At 39.8% G+C, this 20,286-nt stretch overlaps 1 long non-coding RNA gene across 1 annotated transcript; it reads right to left on the bottom strand.

The window, feature by feature from the left end:
• Window positions 1-18,969: 18,969 nt before the first annotated feature.
• On the bottom strand, window positions 18,970-19,677 carry LOC116559733. The gene is made up of 2 exons (XR_004272592.1): window positions 19,643-19,677; window positions 18,970-19,459 (listed from the first exon to the last, which is right to left on the bottom strand). It is a non-coding gene; the product is annotated as an uncharacterized LOC116559733 (long non-coding RNA).
• Between the last annotated feature and the right edge of the window lie 609 nt (window positions 19,678-20,286).

The raw sequence follows: 20,286 nt of genomic DNA, 5'->3' as shown, positions 1-20,286 counted from the left end.
TTATATTTTATTTATTTATTTTGAGACAGTCTTGTTCTGTTGCCCAGGCTGGAGTGCAGTGGTGCGATCTCAGCTCACTGCAACCCCTGCCTCTTAGGTTCAAGCGACTCTCCTCCCTTTTAAGTGTTTTATTTTTAATACTATTGCAAATGGTATTTTAAAAAATTTAGTGTTCTCATTGTTGCTAGTATGTGTTTGTATCCTGCAACGTTATACATTCACTTGTTCTTGTAATTTGTTAATATTTCATTAGATTGCTTGGGATCTTTATAAACAGTCCTATTATCTCTGGATAGAGACTTTTTTCTTTTCCAGTATAATGTCTTTTATTTCTTTTTATTGACTCATTGCATTGCCTAGGACCTCTAGTGCAACATTAACTAGAGAAAGTTTTAGGATTTTTGTAGATACAGTTTATCTGGCTGAAAAGGTTTCCTTTTATATCCTGTTTGCAGAGAATTTTTTTTTTTTTTTAATCATGAGTAGATGCTGAATGTTGTCCACTGCTTTTTCTGCATATATGGAAATCCTTTTATGGGCTTTTTCCTTTATTCTGTTCATTGGAAAAATTGTCTATGTTTGGTAATAGGAAAGGGGTTTTGCATCAATATCCATAGAGATGTTCATTTATAGTTTTATGTCTTTATCTGGTTCTGATACCAGAGTAATGGGGGCCTCCTAAAGTGAGCTATGAAATGTTACCTCCTTTATTTTCATAATGAATTTGTTTAGGATTATATGATTTCTTCCTTAATGGTTTGGTAGAATTCATCAAAAAGGTTATTTTGGCTTGCAGTTTTTAATTTCAAGTTCGATTTTTAAAAAGCTATAGTTCTATTTAGATTTTTTTTGTTTTAAGAAATTTGTCAATTGCATAAAAGTTCTTAGTCATATTTATTGTCATAAGGTTTTTCATCATATTCCCTTACTGTCTTTTAAATATCTATAGGCTCTAAATGCTATGTATAAATGCTAATCCTTTTTTATTACTGATTTTGGTAATGTGTGGTTTTTCTTTTTTTCTCTTGATTATTCTAGCTGAGGTTTACAAATATTTCGGTATTTTCAAATCATCATTTTTTGCCTTTGCTGATATTTTCCATTTTCTTTTTCTCTTTTGTTGATTTATGCTTCTAGCTTTTTTCTTTCCTCCCAATTACCTACTTAATAGTCTTATTAAGACTGTTTTCTAGTTTCTTAAGTTTTTGGTTTTAGATCCCTCTTTTTAAATAGAAGCATCTAAAGCTATAAATTTCACTGTACTCGTAGCTTTAAGTTTATTGTTGTTTTCATTTATTACAGAATATTTTCCATTTTTTCTTGTGATTTTTCTTGACCTATGGGTTGTATAGGTTTGTTTCAAAATTTCTAATGTTTTGGTATTTACTAGATACTTTTCTTATATTAATTTTTAATTTAGCATGTTGACAGAGAATATTTTAAAATTTCTTGAGAATTGGTTTATTGTCCAGCATATGCTCCATTGTGGTAATTATTCCATGTATGCATGAAACAAATGTATATTCTGCTATTTTTTGATGGCATGTTACATAGACGTCAGGTCAAATTGGTTGATAGTGTTATTCACTGTTCTGTGTCTTTACTGATTTTGCTTTCTTCGTGGTCTCTCAGTAAGATAAAACTGTTGAAATCTCTGTAAAAATGGATTTGCCTGTATGCCTTCTCAGGTCATTTATATTTTATTCATGTATTCATTCATAATGTATTTCAAAATTATTTGCCTAGGTGCATATCTTTTTTTTTTTGGTAAATTGATTCTTGGATCATTATATCTCTTTATAACTAATATTCCAGCTTTCTTGTGATTAGTGTTTCCATCATATATCATTTTCCATTCTTTTATTTTTGTCTGTATCTGCATATTTAAAATTAGTTTCTTGTAAACAACATGCCATTGGTTCTTGATTTTTCATCAAGTTCACAGTATATGATTTTCATTTGAAGTGTTTAAATATTTTATTAATGTAATTATCAGTATGGTTTGGGTTTAACTATACAGTCTAGCTATTTTTATGTGTCCCATCTGATTGATTTCTTTTTGTCCTATTTTGCTTTCTGTTGGTTCAGATTTTTAAGATAATTTCATTGTATTTCTTCTATTGGTTATTTACCTTAACTTTAAACTTTAGTTTCTGGTGATTGCTTTAGGGTTTACAATATACATCTCTATATCATGGACTAACTTCAAATAGTAACATATCTCTTCACATGCAATTTAAGACCCTTACAGCTGTATACTTCAATTTCCTTCCCTCTCCCACCCCCTGTTCATTTTTTTCTGGTGTTTGTGCCATACATTTTATCACCGCATACGTTATAAACCACAAAAACGTTTTTATTACTTTGCTTATTCTTTATTTTAATTATCTTTATTTATACACTTTTAATAAGGTTATTGCCATTGCATACATTATTTTTTCATTCTTCCAAAGGAAAATCTCTGTTCTACTAATAATCAAATTTATCTTGAAATGTCTTTTTCATGCTTTTCTACTTACACAATCTTTTTTTGTTTCAATGTTGAATCTGTATAATTGTTAATATTGACTTAGGGAGTACAAATGTAGTTTTGTTACCTGGATATATTGCATAGTGCTTAAGTCTGGGCCTTTGGTGTAACCAGAACCTGAATAGTATACATTGTACCCATTGGTTAATTTCTTATCCACCTTCCCTCCCACCCTCTCACACTTCCACATTTCCATTGTCTGTCATTCCACACTTTGCAAGCATGTGTGTGTGCATTATTTAGGTCCCACTTTTAGGTGAGAACATATAGCATATAACTTTCTGTTTCTAAATTATTTATACAATAGCCACCAGTTCCACCCATGTTGGTGCAAAATACATGATTTTATTCTTTTTATGGCTGAGTAGTATTCCATGATGTGTGTGGATGTATAGCTCCTTTTTTTAAATCCAGTCATCCGTTGATGAATACTTAGGTTGATTTCATATCTTTGCTCATGTGAAGAGTGCTACTGTAAACATGCAAGTGCAGGTAACTTTTTGCTATAGTGATTTCCTTTGGGTAGACATGCAGTAGTGAGATTGCTGGATTGAATGACAGTTCTATTTTTAGTTTTCTGAGAAATCTCCATACTATTTTCCATAGAGGTTGTACTAACTTACATTCCCAAGTAATAGGTGAATAAGTGTTCTCTTTTCTCCACATCCTTGCCAACAGCTGTTATTTACTGACATTTTAATAATGGCCATTCTGACTAGCGTAAGATGACATCTTATTTTAATTTGTTTTTCTCTGAAGATCAGTGATGTTGAACATGATTTCATATGCTTATTGACCATTAAAAATGTTTAATGGGATTATTTGTTTTATCCTTGTTGAATTGTTTGAGTTCTTTGTAGATTCTGGATATTCGTCTTTTATCAGTTGCGTAGCTTGCAAATACTTTTACCGTTCTGTAGGTTGTGTGTTTACTCTGTTGATTATTTCTTTTGCCATGCAGAGGCTTTCTAGTTTAACTATGTCTCATTTGTATTTTGTTGTTTCTGTTGCTTTTGCTTTCAAGGACTTAGTCATGAATTATTTGATTAAGCCTATGTCCAGAAAAGTTTTTCTGAGATTTTCTTCTAGAATTTTTATAGTTTCAGTTCTCACATTTAAATCTTTAATCTATCTTGAGTTAATTTTTATATATGGTCAGAGAGATGGGTTCAGATTGATTCATCTCCATAGGTCTATCCAGTTTTCCAAGCACCATTTATAAACTAGATTATTCTTTCTCCAGTGTATGTTTTTTTGTTTTTTTTTTTTGAGACGGAGTTTCACTCATGTTACCCAGGCTAGAGTGCAATGGCGCGATCTCGGCTCACTGCAACCTCCGCCTCCTGGGTTCAGGCAATTCTCCTGCCTCAGCCTCCTGAGTAGCTGGGATTACAGGCACGCGCCACCATGCCCAGCTAATTTTTTTTTTTGTATTTTTAGTAGAGACGGGGTTTCACCATGTTGACCAGGATGGTCTCAATCTCTTGACCTCATGATCCACCCGCCTCGGCCTCCCAAAGTGCTGCGATTACAGGCTTGAGCCACCGCGCCCGGCCTCCAGTGTATGTTTTTGTCATCCTTGTTAGAGATCAGTTGGCTGTAGGGGTGGGGCTTTATTTCAGGGTTCTCTATTCTGTTCTACTGATCTATGTGTCTGTTTTTATATGAAAGCAGGTTGCTTTGGTTATTATATCTTTGTAATGTAATTTGAAGTCACATAATGTGATAACTCTTGCTTTTAAATTTTCATTTTATTTTTTGCTCAAGATTGCTTTGGCTATGGGCTCTTTTTGGTTCCTTGTGAATTTTAGGATTTTTTTTTGCTAATTCTGTGGAAAATGACATTGCAATTTTGATAGAAATTGCGTTTAATCTGTAGATTGATTTGGGAATATGGTCATTTCAAAGATATTGATTCTTTCAGTCCATGAGCATTGGACATTTTTCCATTTGTTTGTGTCATCTATAATTCCTTTCATCACTACATTGTGGATTTTCTTAGAGATCTTTCACATCCTTGGTTAACTGTTTTCCTAGGTATTTTTTTTTTGTAGCTATTGCAAATGGGATTGCCTCCTTGATTTGGTTTCCAGCTTGATTGTTATTGTTGTATAGAAATGCTTCTGAGATCATGGTGGGTCCGGGGTGAGCAAAATGGCCAACTAGATATAGCTGGAAAAAGTCATTTGCACAGAGACTACGCCAAAAATGTTGGAACAGATCTTCAGAAAGAAAACACTGAATGTGAATAGAAAAAGGATGCAGTTGCTGAGGCTGAAAAGGGAGGGAGCTGGGGATCCCGTGTGAGGTGCCTACATCCTATGGCCAGTTCCTGGTCCCAAAGGGCACCCGAGGAAGGGGTAAGTGAAGGAACTGGGAATCTGCTCAGTCTCGCTGTGTACCTCTAGGATCTTAGCTTTTACAGAGAACTCCACACTTTCACAGATGTGTGAGATGGCAGGGTGATCTCCCCTAAAGATTAGACAGAGATGGAGTTAAAGCAAGCTCAGAACCAGGGACCTTTGAGTTTGGGGCAGCTCTGGCAGAGACTGGCCATAAGTGCCTATTCCTCAAGGCTGCCTGTCTCCCTCTGAGAGGCTCTGGCCCCAGCTAACTGCTAGGGAGAGAACAGGGTCTGCTTCTCCACTGGACTGCAGCATGTCTGTCCTCCAGGCCAGCTTGTGCACCAGCCCCTCCCAGGGTCCCTGCCAGGCTTCCCTGTAGGAGTATGTAGTCTACTCATTGTAGCCTTGGTGCACAGCCTGATGCTTTGCTCTACCTGAGTACATTCTGGCAGCCTGGGAAACCTTTGGATCTCCCACTGCACTGGGCACCCAGCACTAAATGTCTGAAAAAGGGCACCATGAGCAGGTCCTGGTGCCCCAGGGATGCAGTCTACAGCTCAGGAATGCCAAGCAGGGAACTGCTGGACACTCGAATTGGGAAGGATCCCACACTCTAAGAAAACAGATGAGTTGCACATGTTTGCAGGCTGGTGTGGGGCCTAGGCATGCCTCCCTCCACAAGGCTGGTCCTGAAAGGGTGTGGCCTATTTCCCTATCTGACCTCTCCCGAGGGAGGCCTGTGGCCCAAAAGACCTAATAATAACAACAGCAAAATTGTGGGTACAGTGCCAGTGATCAGAGGTGGCTCCCCCAAGGCCCATGAGCAGACTCGGTAAGGGAGTCAACTCTCTCTGCCTCCCATCAGAGAACACAACTGCAGACGCCAGGACCTTCATGACTAAGAACCTGTTGCTCTCAAGCATCATCTCCTGGATCACACCTGAAACTATAACATCAAAAATCATTACTAATGCTCTCCTCTGTGTAACCAAGAGCCAAAGGAACCCATTAGCTCACCAGCAATGGTTTCTTAACCAGTCTGAATCGTCTGAAATGACAGACATAGAATTCAGAAAAGGAAGCTCATCAAGATTGAGAAAACTGAAAATCCAAGGAAGCCAAGCCATCCAGTAAAATGATTCAAGAGCTGAAAGACGAAATACCCATTTTAAGAAAGATCCAAACTGAACTTCTTGAGAAGAAAAGTTTACTACAAGAATTTCATAATACAATCAGTATTAACAGAACAGACAAACCTGAAGAAAGAATCTCAGAGTTCAAAGATTAGTTTTTCAAATCAACTCAGTCAAAAAGAAAAAAGAATTAAGAAAAATGATCAAAACATCCAAGAAATGTGTGATTATGTAAACAGACCAAATCTACAAATCATCAGCATTCCTGAGAGAGAATAAGAAACTTGGAAAATACATTTGAAGATAGTCTGTGGCCGGGCGTAGTGGCTCACGCCTGTAATCCAAGCACTTTGGAGGCCAAGGTGGGCGGATCACCTGAGGTTGGGAGTTCTAGACCAGCCTGACCAACATGGTGAAACCCCATCTTAAAAAAAAAAAGGAAGATAGTCTGTGAAAATTTCCCTAATCTTGCTAGAGAGATTGACATGTAAATCCAAGAAATATGATAACCCCAGCAAGATAACCCATTCCCATATCTCCTCACCAAGCAGGTCCTCCGGGCCTGGGCCTCTAGTCACCTGCCAGAGCTATCAAACCAGTAACAACTTGGTAGTTCCCTGGACAGAGCCTCCATGGGCAACTGAAAGCCTCTCTGCTATTGCCTTTTCAGTGGAACTTTCCTTGCTACTCTTGGAATAACAAGGGAGCAAAGACCCTAGGCGCCTTATACACACCTCCAGTAAGCTGCAGTCAACCCAAGGAGAGGAGGCCAGTCCATCTCCTTTGGGTCCCACACATCCCCCATTGCTTGTCATCAAACAGGGAACCCCTGGTTTGGGTCCACAGCACAAACCATCCTGGGCTGATTGCACTGAGAAATTGCTGACCCATATCACTCTGGGGTGGAGCCCCCAGGAGACAAGCAAAGTGGTAGAGCAGCAAGCCAGCTGATGTGCTGCAGGAGCATCTGTAACACAATATCCCCAGGGACGACCATCCCTCTAGGCTTGGCTTGCTCCCATAAGAGACTTTAGTTCTAGGGAAACTGTTGGACCTGATCTCTGCAGGGTGATCTTGCACATCAGATAGGGCTGGTCCAACCTAACATTCCTTGATTTTAGTCTCTCCTGGGGCCCCATCCTGGTCATACCTACTTACAGGACAGTCTTTGGTGCCCTGGAGGCCAATACCGTAGCTTCTGCATCAGTGGACCATTCCTGACTGGTGGAGAGCTCCAGTAAGGCAGCCTCTATGGCTATGTACCAACCCACACATTTCCTCCTCATACTGCAGCTTCCCCCAAACCCACAGCAACTGCCTACATCACTTTTAGGGCACGTGTCTGCATGGGTAGGTTTTGCTTTACTTGCTCCACCAGCACACAGGAGTACAGTACTCCCCCCCCAGTTGGGAGTTGGCCGCCATTGCAGATGGAGCCGTGGTAGCCACAGAGTCAGCAAGCCCCATCCCCACCACCCCATCCTTGTGTTAATGTTGCACAGAGAACAAGGTATCCTCCCACACCCTGAGTGATCATTCCTGCTTGTGGGGCACAGAAAAGGCACTAGACCTCTGCTATCCAGCACCCTACCCCATCGCGAACATTACCTTCAGCTTAGCAATGCACACATTCTCCAGGAGGCACCCCCTGCTCCCCACCAACAGCCTTGCTCCCATCACTGTGGTAAATGCATGCAGGGAGGCAGGCACCCCTGAATCCGCTAGCACTTTGATGCAGCTGCTGCACCTTGGTCCCCCTAGCACAGTAGACTCCAAACGTTGAGGAGCCAGAGAGCAATGTTGGGGCCCAATTCAAGTTCCTCAGAGTTAGAGCACATGGTCCAGGATTTGGGAGCTGAACACTGGCCCCATAAAATCTTCTAGAAGTAAGACCAATTGGCTGAGTCAACTTTATACCACAATCAAACACTTAAGGTCGGGTCATCAAATAGGATAAAAGAAAAAAAAAATCCAAAGATTAACAACATCAAAGATTGAAAGTAAATAAGCCCACAAAGATCAGAAAGAATCAGCACAATAGTGCTGAAAACTCAAAAAGGCCAGAGTACCTTCTTTCCTCCAAATGATCATGTCACCTCTCCAGCAAGGGTTAAGAACTGGATTGAAGCTGAGATGACTGAAATGACAGAAGTAGAATTCAGAATTTGGATAGAAATGAAGTTCACTGCGCCACAGGAGTATGTTGTAACCCAATGCAAGGAAGCTAAAAATCCTAAAACATTGCAGGAGCTAAAAGACAAAATAGCCAGTATAGACAAGAATGTAACCAACCTGATAGAGCTGGAGAACACACTACAATAATTTCATAATGCAATCCCAAGTATTAATAGAACAGACCAAGCAGGGGAAAGAATCTCAGAGCCTGAAGACAGGCAGACAAGAATAGAGAAAAAGAGTGAAAAGGAATAAACAAATCTTCCAAGAAATAAGGGATTATGTTAAAAGACCCAGTCTGCAACTGATTGGTATACCTGAAAGAGCTGGAAAGAATGGAACCAACTTGGAAAACAAAATTCAAGATATCATCCATGAGAACTTTCCCAACCTAGCAAGACAGGCCAACATTCAAATTCAGGAAATGCAGACAACCCCAGTAAGATACTCCATGAGAAGATCGACCCCAAGATGCATAATCATCAGAATCTCCAAGGTCAAAATGAAGGAAAAAATGTTAAAGGCAGAGAGAAAGGCCAGATCACCTACAAAAGGAGGTCCATCTGACTAACAGTGGACCTCTGAGTGGAAACCCTCCAAAACAGAAGAGATTAGGGGGCCGCTATTAATCATTCTTAAGAAATTCCAACCTAGAATTTCATATCTGGCCAAACTAAGCTTCATAAGTTAAGGAGAAATGAAACCCTTTTCAGGCAAGCAAATGCTGAGGGAATTTGTTAACACTGGACTTGCCTTACAAGAGCTCTTGAAGGAAGCACTGAATATGGAAAGGAAAGACTGCAAAAACACATTGAAGTATACAGACCAATAACACTGTGAAGCAATCACATAAACAAGACTGCAAAATAACCAGCTAACATTGTAATGACAGGATCAGATCCACACATAACAATACAAACTTTAATTATAAATGGGCTAAATGACCGCAAAGACACAGAGTGGCTGGATAAAGAACCAAGACCCCTTGGAATGCTGTCTTCAGGAGGCCCTATTCTCATGCCAAGAAACACATAGGCTCATAGTAAACGGATGGAAAAAAAAATCTACCAAGAAAATGGAAAACAAAAATTAGAGGGTGCAATCTTAGTTACTGACAAAACAGACTTAAAACCAACAGAGATTCAAAAAGACAAGGGCATTGCATATTGGTAAAGGGTTCTATTCAACAAGAAAAGTGAACTATCCTAAATATGTATGTATCCAACACAGGAACACCCTCATATAGCAAATTCTTACAGACTTTCAGAGAGACTTAGACTCCCACACAATAATGGTAGGAGACTTTAACACCCCACTGATAATATTAGATCATCAAGACAGAAAATTAACAAAGATATACAGGACCTGAACTCAGCACTGGATCAAATGGATCCTGATAGATATATACAGCACTCTGCACCCCAAAACAACAGAACATACATTCTTCTCATTGCCGCTTGGCACATACTCAAAAAGGAATCACATGATTGAAAGTAAACTACTCTTGAGCAAATGCAGAAGAAGTGAAATTATAACAAACTGTCTCTCAGACCACAATGCAATAAAATTTGAAATTGAGACTAAGAAATTCACTCAAAACCATAAAATTACATGGAAATTGAATAACCTGCTCCTGAATGCCTTTTGAGTACATAATGAAATAAAGGCAGAAACCAAGATGTTCTTTGAAACTAATGAGAGCAAAGATACAACATACTGGAGTCTTAGACACAGCTAAGCAGTATTAAAAGGGAAATTTCTAGCACTAAATGGCCACATCTAAAAGTTGGAAAGATTTCAAGTTAACAACCTAATATAACAACTAAAATAACTAGAGAACCAAAAGCAAATGAATTCCAAAGATAGCAGAAGACAAGAAATAACCAAAATTAGAGCTGAACTGAAGGAGATACAAACGAAAAATGATTCAAAGAAATCAACAAATCAGTTACTATGGTGGCTCATGCCTGTAGTCCCAGGACTTTGAGACGCTGAGGTAGTTGGATTACCTGAGGTCAGGAGTTCGAGACCAGCCTGGCCAACATGGTAAAACCCTGTTTCTACTAAAATACAAAAATTATCAGATGTGGGGGTGTGTGCCCGTAACCCCACTACTTGGCAGGCTGAGGCAGGAGAATCACTTGAACCCAGCAGGTGAAGGTTGTAGTGAACCAAGAGCACACCACTGCACTCCAGCCTGGGCAACAGAGTGAGACTTTGTCAAAAAAAAAAAAAAAAAAGTCAAATATAGGAGTTATTTGAAAAAACTAATAAAATAGACTACTAGCGAGACTAATAAAGAAGCAAAGAGAGAAGATTCAAATATGCGCTACCAGAAGTGACAAGGGGGATGTTGCCACTTACCCCACAGAAATACAGACAACCACCAGAGAATATTATAAACACCTCTATGCAAATAAACTAGAAAACAGAAGAAATTGATAAATTCCTGGATTCATACACCCTCCAAGACTGAACAAGGAAGAAATTGAATCCCTGAACAGTCCACTAACAAGCTCTGAAGTTGAGGTGGTAATAGCCTACCAACCAAAAAAAGGCCAGGACCAGACGGATTCACAGCTGAATTATACCGCATCTATATAGAAGAGCTGGTGCTATTTCTACTGAAACTATTTAAAAAAAAAAAAAAAAGCTGAGCAGGAGGAACTCCTTCATAACTCATTCTGTGAGCCCAGCATCATCCTGATACCAAAACCTGGCAGAAATACAAAAAAAAAAAAAAAAAAAAAAAGGGCTAATATCCTTGATGAATGTCAATACAAAAATCCTCAAAATACTGGCAAACGGAATCCAGCAGCACATCAAAAAGTTTATCAGTCACAGTTGAGGAGGCTTTATCCCTGGGATGCAAGATTGGTTCAACATATGCATATCAATAAATGTGATTCACCACATAAACAGAGCTAAAGACAGAAACCACATGATTATCTCAATAGATGCAGAAAAGGCTTTCAAGAAAATTTAACATACATTTATGTTAAACTCTCAATAAACTAGGTATTGAAGGAATATACCTGAAAATAATAAGAGCCATATATGACAGACCCACAGCCAATGTCATACTGAATGGTCAAAAACTGGAAACCTTCTTCTTGAAAACTGGCAGCAGACAAGGATGCCCACTCTAACCACTCCTATTCAGCATAGTATTGGAAGTTGTGGCCAGGGTGAACAGGCAAGAGGAAGAAATAAAGAGTATTCAAATAGTAAGAGAGGAAGTTAGATTATCTTTGCTTGTAGATTGCATGTTCTTTTATCTAGAAAACCCTGTAGTCCCAACCCAAAAGCTTCTTAAGCTGATAACTTCAGCAAAGTCTCAGGATACAAAATCAATGTGCAGAAAATCACTAGCATTTCATTACACCAACACTCAAGTCGAGAGGCAAATCAGGAATAATCGCCCATTCACAGCTGCCACAAAAAGAATAAAATATGTAGAAATACAGTTAACTAAGAAGGTGAAAGATCTATATAAGGAGAACTACAAACAACTGCTCAAAGAAATCAGAGATGATACGAACAAATGGAAAATCATTCCATGCTCATAGATAGGAAGAATCAATATAGTTAAAATGTCCCTACTGCCCAAAGCAATTTACAGATTCAGTGTTACACCTATTAAGCTATGGTCAAATTATTATTATTATTTTTACTCAGAGGTAGATCTTTATTTTATTCAGGTAAGATAGTAACTGAGGAAATAATTTCAAGAGAAGGTACAACTTAATCTTGAAGGACATGCAGAGTCTGGAATATGGTACTGTTGGAGAAGGCTGTTACCATACTAAGTCAACTAGCGGTATGAGTCATAGGTAATCAGTAGGATCATAGCTGATTTGATCAGTAGTGAACTGTTCATAAAATTACTTGCTTTATATCAGTTATTTACTATGCATATGAAGAAGGAAAGCAGTCAAAACCTATTTGAACTTTTCAGATTCTGCTTTTACTGTAATTGGCTGTAGGTCATATCCTATCAGAGCCTATCTAGTTCATTTTTGTTTGCTTCAGCACCTACCACAATATTTACACAAAGACATTCAGTACTTTTATCAAAATTAACAATACAATTGTTTAGTTAAAATCAGAGGAGTGGTACTGACCCTGGCATTTGTAGGGGATGAGTGATGAAACACATATTCTCTCTAATGTACAGATTGAGTCAAGTTTTCTGACATAAAGGAAGTGATGATGCCAGTTGCTTTTTGTAGTGTCTGAACAGACTCTTTCCTTTCTCAAGTGGACCAATAAGAGTGACTTTTAAGTTTAGTGTAAATACTTTTCACTTGAAAAATAGTATTGATTTGATCAGTATTCTTCTCCAGTACTATAATCGTTTTGCACATAAAATTAAATCTGAATTTTTTTAAAATATAAGCAAGGTCATTTGGGAAATGGAAAACACTTTATAAGTATTTTGCTAGTTGGTGGTGGAATTTCTAGCTTGAGACCTTTAGCAAGCTACTTAATACCATGCAGTATTGATTTTTGTTTGTTTGTTTGTTTTGAAAAAGTAAGGCCACTGAGAATTTTATTTGCGACCTCACCCTAAACCAGAGCCAAAGACTCTTGGGCCTGGAAAAGACTACAGAGCAGTGGTTTGCAAATAGTGTTCCAAGGAACTCTCAGATATGCTTTAGGAGTTCCAACAAATGTTTGTTTCAAATTTAAGTTTTTAAAAATTATTATATTTTTAATAATTTCATACCTATATATATTTTATTGCATTTTAGGTTCTAAGATACATGTAAAGAACATGCAGGATTGTTGCATAGGTACATACATGGCAATGTGGTTTGCTGCCTCCATCCCCATCACCTATATCTGGCATTTCTCCCCATGTTATCCCTCCCCAAATCCCTACCCACCACTGTCCCTCCCCTAGTCTCCCCGCCACAGACCTCAATGTGTGATGCTGCCCTCCCTGTGTCCATGTGTTTTCAATGTTCAACACCCACGTATGAGTGAGAACATGTGGTGCTTGATTCTCTGTTCCTGTGTCAGTTTGCTGAGAATGATGGTTTCCAGGTTCATCCATGTCCCTACAAAAGACACAAACTCATTGTTTTTTATGTCTGCATAGTATTCCATGGTGCATTTGTGCTACATTTTTTTGTCCAGTCTGTCATCAGTGGGCATTTGTGTTGGTTCTAGGTCTTTGCTATTGTAAACAGTGCTGCAGTGAACATTCGTGTGCATGTGTCCTTATAATAGAATGATTTATGATCCTTTGGATATATGCCCAGTAATGGGATTGCTGGGTCAAATGGAATTTCTATCTCTAGGTCCTTGAGGGAGTGCCACACTGTCTTCCACAATGGTTGCACTAATTTACACTCCCAGCAACAGTGTAAAAGTGTTCCTATTTCTCCACATCCTCTCCAGCATCTGTTGTCTAGCATCATTTTTTAATGATCACCATTCCAACTGGTGTGAGATGGTATCTCAGTGTAGTTTTGGTTTGCATTTCTCTAATGACCAGTGATGATGAGCATTTTTTCATATGTTTGTTGGCCTCACATATGTCTTCTTTTGAAAAGTGTGTGTTCCTATCCTTTGCCCACATTTGAATGGGCTTGTTTGTTTTTTTCTTGCGAATCTTTTTTAGTTCTTTTTAGATTCTGGATATTAGCCCTTTATCAGATGGGTAGATTGCAAAAATTTTTTCCCATTCGGTTGGTTGCTATTTCACTCTAATGACTGTTTCTTTTGCTGTGCAGAAGCTGTGGAGTTTGTTTAGGTCCCATTTGTCTGTTTTGGCTTTTGTTGCCAGTGCCTTTGGTGTTTTAGTCATGAAGTCCTTTCTTATGCCTATGTCCTGAATGGTTTTGCCTAGGTTTTCTTCTGGGGGTTTTATGGTGTTAGGTCTTATGTTTAAGTCTTTAATCCATCTGGAGATAATTTTAGTGTAAGGTGTCAGGAAGGGGTCCAGTTTCTGCTTTCTGTATACTGCTAGCCAGTTTTCCCAACACCATTTATTAAACAGGGAATCCTTTCCCCATTCCTTGTTTTTGTGAGGTTTGTCAAAGATCAGATGGTTGTAGATGTGCGGCATTGCCTCCGAGGCCTCTGTTCTGTTCCATTGATCTATATCTCTGTTTTGGTACCAGTACTATGCTGTTTTGATTACTGTAGCCTTGTAGTAAGTATAGTTTGAAGTCAAGTGGTGTGATGCTTCCAGCTTTGTTCTTTTTGCTTAGAATTGACTTGGCTATGTGGGCTCTCTTTTGGTTCCATATGAAGTTTAAGGTGGTTTTTTTCCAGTTCTGTGAAGAAGGTCATTGGTAGCTTGATGGGGATAGCATTGAATCTGTAAATTACTTTGGGCGGTATGGCCATTTTCACAATATTGATTCTTCCTAACCATGAGCATGGAATGTTTCTCCATTTGTTTGTATCCTCTCTTAATTTGTTGAGTAGTGGTTTGTAGTTCTCCTTGTAGAGGTCCTTTACATCCTTTGTTAGTTGTATTCCTAGGTATTTTATTCTCTTTGTAGCAATTGTGAATGGCAGTTCATTCTTGATTTGGCTTTCTTTAAGTCTGTTATTGGTGTCTAGGAAGGCTTTGATTTTTGCTCGTTGATTTTGTATCCTGAGACTTTGCTGAAGTTGCTTATCAGTTTTAGGAGAGTTTGGGCTGAGACATTAGGGTCTTCTAAATATACGATTATGTCCTCTGCAAATGGAGACAATTTGACTTTCTCCTTTCCTAATTGAATACCTTTTATTTCTTTTTCTTGCTTGATTGCTCTGGCTAGAATTTCCAATACTATATTGAATACGAGTGGTGAGAGAGGGCATCCTTGTCTTGTGCCAGATTTCAAAGGGAATGCTTCCAGTTTGCCCATTCAGTATGATATTGGCTGTGGGTTTGTCATAAATAGCTTTTATTATTTTGGGATACGTTCCACCAATACCTAGTTTATTAAGTGTTTTTAGCATAAAGCGCTGTTGAATTTTTTCAAAGGCCTTCTCTGCATCTATTGAGATAATTGTGGTTTTTGTTTTTGGTTCTGTTTATGTGGTGAGTTAACGTTTAAAGACTTGTGTATGTTGAACCAGCCTTGCATTCTCGGGATGAAGCCTACTTGATTGTGGTGGATAAGCTTTTTGATGTGCTGTTGTAATCAGTTTGCCAGTATTTTATTCAAGATTTTTGCATCTGTGTTCATCATGGATATCGGCCTGAAGTTTTCTTGTTGAGTCTCTGCTGGGTTTTGGTATCAGGATGATGCTGGTCTCATAAAATGATTTGGGGAGGATTCCCTCTTTTTGGATTGTTTAGAATAGTTTCAGAAGGAGTGGTACCAGGTCCTCTTTGTAGGTGCAATTCGGCTGTGAACCCATCTGGACCTGGGCTTTTTTTGTTTAGTAGGCTATTAATTGCTGCCTCAACTTCAGCCCTTGTTGTTCGTCTATTCAGGGTTTCAACTTCTTCCTCCTCCTTCAGACTTGGGAGGATGCAAGTGTCCAGGAGTTTATCAATTTCTTTCAGGTTTGCTAGTGTATGTTCATAGAGTTGTTTGTAATAATCTCTGATGGTGGTTTGTATTTCTGTGGAATCTGTGGTGATATCCCCTTTATCATTTTTTATTGCATCTATTTGGTTATTCTCTCTTTTCTATTAATCTGGCTGGTGGTCTATTTTGTTGATCTTTTCAAAAAATCTGCTCTTGGATTTATTGATTTTTTGAAGAGTTGTGTCTCTGTCTCCTTCATTTCTGTTCTGATCTTGGTTATTTCTTGTCTTCCGCTAGCTTTTGAGTTTTTTTGATCTTGCTCCTCTAGCTCTTTCCATTTTGACAATAGGGTGTCGATTTTAGATCTCTCCTTCCTTTTCGTATGGGCATTTATTGCTATATATTTTCCTCTAGACACTGCTTTAAATGTGTCCCAGAGATTCTGGTATGTTGTGTCTTCGTTCTCGTTGTTTTCACAAAACATTTTTACATCTGCCTTCATTTCATTGTTTATCCAGTCAACATTCAAGAGCCAGTTGTTCAGTTTCCATGAAGCTGTGTGGTTCTGAGTTAGTTTCTGAATTCTGAGTTCTAACTTGATTGCACTGTGGTCTGAGAGACTGTTAATGTTATGATTTCCATTCTTTTGCATTTGCTGAGGAGTGATTTACTTCTGATGATGTGGTCAATTTTAGAGTAGGTGTGATGTGGTGCTGAGAAGAATGTATATTCTATGGATTTGGGGTGATGAGTTCTGTAAATGTCTATTAGGTTTGCTTGGTGCAGGTCTGAGTTCCAGTCCTGGATATCCTTGTTAATTTTCTGTCTCGTTGATCTGTCTAATATTGACAGTGGAGTGTTAAAGTCTCCTGCTATTATTGTGTGGGAGTCTAAGTCTCTTTGTAAGTCATTAAGAACTTGCTTTATGTACCTGGGTGCTCCTGTATTGGGTGCATATATACTTAGGATTATTATAATGCCCTTCTTTGTCTCTTTTGATCTTTGTTGGTTTAATGTCTATTTTATCAGAGGCTAGGATTGCAACTCCTGCTTTTTTTTTTTTTTCCCCCTCTCCATTTTCTTGGTAAATCTTCCTCTATCCCTTTATTTTGAGCCTATGTGTATCCTCACATGTGAGATGGGTTTCCTGGATACAGCACACTGATGGGTTTTGGCTTTTTATCCATTGTGCCAGTCTGGGCCTTTTGATTGGGGCATTTAGCCCATTTACATTACGGTTAATATTGTTATGCTGTATGAATTTGATCCTGCCATTTTGATGCTAGCTGGTTGTTTTGCCTGTTATTTGATGCAGTTTCTTCATTGTGTCAATGCTCTTTATCATTTGGTATGTTTTTGTAGTGGCTGGTACTGGTTGTTCCTTTCTATATTTAGTGCTTTTAGGAGCTCTTGTAAAGCAGGCCTGGTGGTGATGAAATCTCTGAGTACTTGCTTGTTCTTAAAGGATTTTATTTCTCCTTTGCTCATGAAACTTAGTTTGGCTGGATATGAAATTCTAGGTTGAAAGTTCTTTTCTTTAAGGATGTTGAATATTAGCCTCCCCACTCTCTTCTGGCTTGTAGGATTTCTTTTGGGAGACCCTCTGTGGGTCTGATGGGCTTCTCTTTGTGGGTAACCTGACATTTCTCTCTGGCTGCCCTTAGCATTTTCTCCTCATTTCAACCCTGGTGAATCCGACGATTATGTGCCTTGGGATTGCTTTTCTTGAAGAATATCTTTGTGGTGTTCTCTGTATTTACTGAGCTTGAATATTGGCCTGCTTTGCTAGGTTGGGGAAGTTTTCCTGGATAATATCCTGAAGAGTATTTTCCAGCTTGGATTCATTCTCTCCATCACATTCAGGTAGACCTGTCAAACGTAGATTAGGTCTTTTCACGTAATCCCATATTTCTTGGAGGCTTTGTTAGTTTCTTTTTACTCTTTTTTCTCTAATCGTGCCTTCTTGTTTTATTTCATTGAGTTGATCTTCGACTTCTGATATCCTTTCTTCTGCTTGGTCAATTCAGCTATTGAAACTTGTGTATGCTTCGTGACGTTCTTGTGTTTTTCAGCTCCATCAATTCATTTATATTCCTCTCCAAGCTGTTTATTCTTGTTAGCATTTTGTCACATCTTTTTTAAAGGTTCTTAGTTTCTTTGCATTGGGTTAGAACATGTTCTTTTAGCTAAGCGAAGTTTCTTATTACCCACCTTCTGAAGCTTTTTTCTGTAAATTCATAAGACTCATTGTCCATCCAGCCTTGTTCCTTTACTGGTGACGTGTTGTGATCCCTTGGAGGAGGAGAGGCTTTCTGGTTTTTGGTGTTTTCATACTTTTTGCTCTGGTTTCTTCCCATCTTTGTGGATTTATTTACCTGTGGTCTTTGTAGTTGGTGATTTTCAGATGGGGTCCCTGAGTGGATGTCCAGTTTGTTGCTGATGAAGCTATTTCTTTCTGCTTCTTAGTTTTCCTTCTAACAGTCAGGCCCCTCTGCTGTAGGACTGCTGGAGGTCCACTCCAGACCCTGCTTGCCTGGAGATCACCTGCAGCAGCTACAGAACAGTAAGGGTTGCTACCAGTTTCTTCTTTTGTTATCTTTGTCCCAGAAGGATACCTGCTAGTTGTCAGTCTGAGCTCTCCATTATGAGGTGACTCTGGATATACGGGGGTCAGCGAATTGCTTGAGGAGACAGTGTGTCCTTTATATGAGCTCAAGTGCTGAGCTGTGAGCTCTGTTCAGAGCTGCTGGGCAGGTAAGTTTAAGTCTGCTGCAGCAGAACTCAAAGCTGCCTTTTTTTCCCCAGGTTCTCTGTCCTGGGAAGGTTGGGCTTTATTTATAAGTTTCTGTCCTGCTGCTGCCTTTTTTCAGGGCTGCCCTGCCCAGCTAGGAGGCAGCCTAGTCACAGTCTGCCAGCAGAGGTGTTGCTGAGCTGCTGTGGGCTCCACCCAGCTGTTGTGTTAACTTCCCTGCAGTCCTGTTTATAGGGGATATAGTTAGAACTGCCTCGGCAATGGCGGCCCGCCTCTTTAATGATGGACTCTCTCTGTAATGGCAAGCTGCCTCGGCAATGGCGGACCGCCTCGGTAGAGGTGGACTGGCTGGGTAATGGCAGACGCCCCTCCCCCGCAGAGCTGGACCGTCCCGGGTTCAGCTGTGCTTGCTGTGAAACTCTCAATCCAGAGCGTTTCAGATTGCTGGGTTTTGTGGGAGTGGGACCAGCCGAGCCTGATCATCTGGCTCCCTGCCTCAGACCCCTTTTTTTCCAGTTGAACGGGTGACTTTGTCTCCCAGGCGTTCCAGTCACCAGTTGAAACAGCACCCAGATGTATGTGATTTCTTGTGTGGAGACCTGCTGCACTGGATGAAACAACCGTGCTGGCTGAAACAGCTGTGCTGGAGACTCATGGCACGTTTTTGCCCAGGAATCTCCTGGCCTGGCTCCCTGTTTCACTCCCCTTTTTTTTAGTTGAATGGGTGATTCTGTCTCCCAGGCGTTCTAGTCACCAGTTGAAAAGACACCTGGATTTTTGAGAGATTTTGTTTGGAGACCCACTGCGCCGGGTGCTGGAGACTCGGGGTGCTTTTTTGCCCATGAATCTCCTGGCCTGGCTCCTTGTTTCAGTTGGCCTGGCTCCTTGTTTCAGTCCCCTTTTTATCAATTGAATGGGCGACTCTGTCTCCCAGGCATTCCAGTCGCCTGTTGAAAAGGCGCCTGGAACTGTGTGATTTCCTGTGCGGAGACCCACTGCACCGGCTGAAACAGCCACGCTGGAGACTTGTGGCGCTTTTTCACCTGGGAACCTCCTGACCTGGATCCCTGTTTCAGTCCCCTTTTTATCAGTTGAATGGTTGACTCTGTCTCCCTGGCACTCCAGTCGTCAGCTGAAACGGCACCCGGACCCGTGTGAGGTTTTTTTGCGGAGACCTGTCGTGCAGGCGGAAACAGCCGCACTAGTCACCCATGGCACTCCTCCACCTGGGAATCTCCTGGTCTGTGGGCAATAAAAAATCCATCTGGAAATGCGGTGTCCATTCTCCCTCAGAGCTCTCGCTGGGAGCTGCAATCCAGAGCTGCTCCTAATCGGCCATCTTCTACTTGCATCTAATTTTATTTTTATATTATGTTGTTTTATTATTTTTTCCCTCTTCATCCCCCGCTTTGGTGCATTCTCTATATAAGTAATACTTTCAATACAGCACACCACCATAATGGCCTCCTCTTTGAAGATAGTACTAAATTATATGTAGGAGAGAGTTACCTGGGTAGGACAGATATTTTAATTGCCTTCTATGTAGGTTGCATCTTGATTCTTTAGGCCAGAGTTTTACTTTCTTTTATTTTGGGACGACTAATAGAGGGTAGGCATGCTCCGTGGATGCCTTGCTTTAGTACCTCCAGTCAAGTGTAGTGCCAGGGCCTTTTTTTTTTTTTTTTGCCCTGGCCTTTATGTTCTTGTGTGACTCTGTCTTAGGTTTTTCCTCCCTTGAGGAATCTTACCCATCATTGGCTAGCCAGCCATCTTCTGGGTCTAGATAGGATGCCATGGTGGTCCTGACGAGGAAGTTTAGATAGAATTTTTCAAAGCTGATTGCAAGCTTTTGAGAGCTTTAACTTGATAC

This window comes from Sapajus apella, unplaced genomic scaffold (genome assembly GCF_009761245.1).
Source record: "Sapajus apella isolate SASKATOON/1434 unplaced genomic scaffold, GSC_monkey_1.0 scaffold24, whole genome shotgun sequence".
Taxonomy (NCBI): Eukaryota; Metazoa; Chordata; class Mammalia; order Primates; family Cebidae; genus Sapajus; species Sapajus apella.
This window is presented reverse-complemented; position numbering and strand designations above follow the sequence as displayed.